The 2,034-nt window shown below is 42.7% G+C and overlaps 1 pseudogene; it reads left to right on the forward strand.

The window, feature by feature from the left end:
- The first annotated feature begins 324 nt into the window (after nt 1-324).
- LOC144600852 (antiviral innate immune response effector IFIT1 pseudogene) lies at nt 325-1,792 on the forward strand (annotated as a pseudogene).
- Nucleotides 1,793-2,034: the final 242 nt, after the last annotated feature.

Consider the following 2,034-nt stretch of genomic DNA (forward strand, 5'->3'; position numbering starts at 1 on the left):
CGACAACCTGGAGGTCCTACATTTAACCTACAACCCAACTCCCAACATTGCAGGACCTGATCTCCCTTCCTAAATATGTCATTGGCACCAATATGGACAAGGATCTCTGGAGACTTCCCTCTCAGAATATCCAGTTCTCTCCCAATCATCATTGACTCTAGCATCAGGGAGGCAACACACCATCCCAGAGTCTTGCCTGGAGACTGCTTCAGGTCAATGACAAAATAACCAAATGCAGCTTGTCTGGTCTGCTGACTATTTGTGAGATTGGGAGACAGACTTGCCTGACATGGAATTTGATGAATTTTATTCTCTTGCAGCAGCAGAATGAGAGATTTGTTGAAAGAGAAGCTCGATCAGCTTGAGTGTCACTTCACGTGGGGCCCACAGAAGGAGACCCTTGACTTGGATGATATGGTGTACCGATTAAAAGATGCCACAATCTTTGCAGATAAATATCAAGCCACATCCTACAACCAACTCGCTTTTGTAAACTGCCTGCAAGGCAACTGTGAGGAAGCTCTTCAAAACTTAAAGGAAGCTGACAGGATTCTGAGGGAGAACCACAAAGATGCATTTGAAAGAAACAGCATCATCACCTATGGAAACTCTGCCTGGGTGCATTACCACATGGGACAACTGACCGAGGCCCAGTCCTACCTCGACAAGCTGGAGATGATCTGTAAACCACTGACTGATGGCCCTCGCTATACAGCAATGATACCTGAAGTGTATGGGGAGAAGGGATGGTCATTGTTGAGTTCTGATGCTCCATACTATGAGGAGGCTATGGAATGTTTTGAGAAAGCTCTGGGGGAAGATCCCAATAACACGGAGTGGATCATGGGCAAAGCAACTGTTCTGTTTCGTCTGGAAGCATTTTCTGGAACGCCAGAGATTCATGGACGGAGTGAGTCAGTGACGTATCTGCGACGTGTATTGGAGCTGGATCCAGATGATGCAATGGCCATGGTGCTGCTGGCCTTAAAATTGAAAGGACTCGGTAAAAAGGAAGAAGCAAACACATTAGTTGAACAAGCATTGCAGAAGGCCAGTGAGGGTCCATATGTGCTTCGCTACGCGGCAACATTTTACAGAGAAGTTGGAGCAGTGGAGAAAGCAATCAATCTATTGAAGCAAGTGTTAGAATTAACTCCACACTCGTGCTTCTCACACCACCAAATTGGAATATGTTATAGTATTAAACTGAACAAACCTGGTAATAGAAATCGTGGGCAGCAAGCTGAGTTGATCGGTCAATGTAAATATCATTTTTGGAAAGCCTCTGAGTGCCGTCCGAGGAGTGCTGTTCGACCAAAGCTGGATTACGCAGATATTTGCATAAGAAATGAAGAGTATTCTGAGGCAGAGGAGATCTACAATGATCTGGTGAAATTGGAGGACATCCGTCCAGAAAACATACAGCTGATATGTTTAAATGCTGGGTCATTTGAACTGTACCAGAAACGATCGGAATCAAGCGCCATCAGCCTATTTCTGAAAGGAGTGAAGATTGAATATGATTCAAGAGAACGGAGAATGTGTAAGGAAAAATTGGAGAAGTGGGCAGATAAAAAACTTTACTATGCTCCACGTGACAGCAAAGCTCTTGGTGTCAGAGAGTTAACATATCAGCTGGATGGGAACACGTCCAAAGCTATTGAATACTTTGAAAAGGCCTTGGAGATTGATCATGAGAATGAAGAATATCTGCGTGCACTTTCAGAATTACACCTTTGAGAACCACAAGGATGCTTATAATATGCACCAATTTCATCTGATCTGCAGATAGCTTTGGTGATGTGTGTATTTCACATTATATTCTGATAGCTTCTTCTTTGAATTAAGGCTTTACTTATGAGTGTGAAGTTTTCAAAAATGATCTTGCGTTTCATTTAAAGATTTAAAAAAATTATTCTACTTTTAAAAATAATAAACAGCTCAAGCACATCAATCAAATGGAATTTGGTTGTGTAAGTGTGGAATTTGTGTTTCAATAGACAATAGACAATAGGTGCAGGAGGAGGCCATTCG

This window comes from Rhinoraja longicauda, chromosome 16 (assembly GCF_053455715.1).
Source record: "Rhinoraja longicauda isolate Sanriku21f chromosome 16, sRhiLon1.1, whole genome shotgun sequence".
Lineage (NCBI taxonomy): Eukaryota > Metazoa > Chordata > Chondrichthyes > Rajiformes > Arhynchobatidae > Rhinoraja > Rhinoraja longicauda.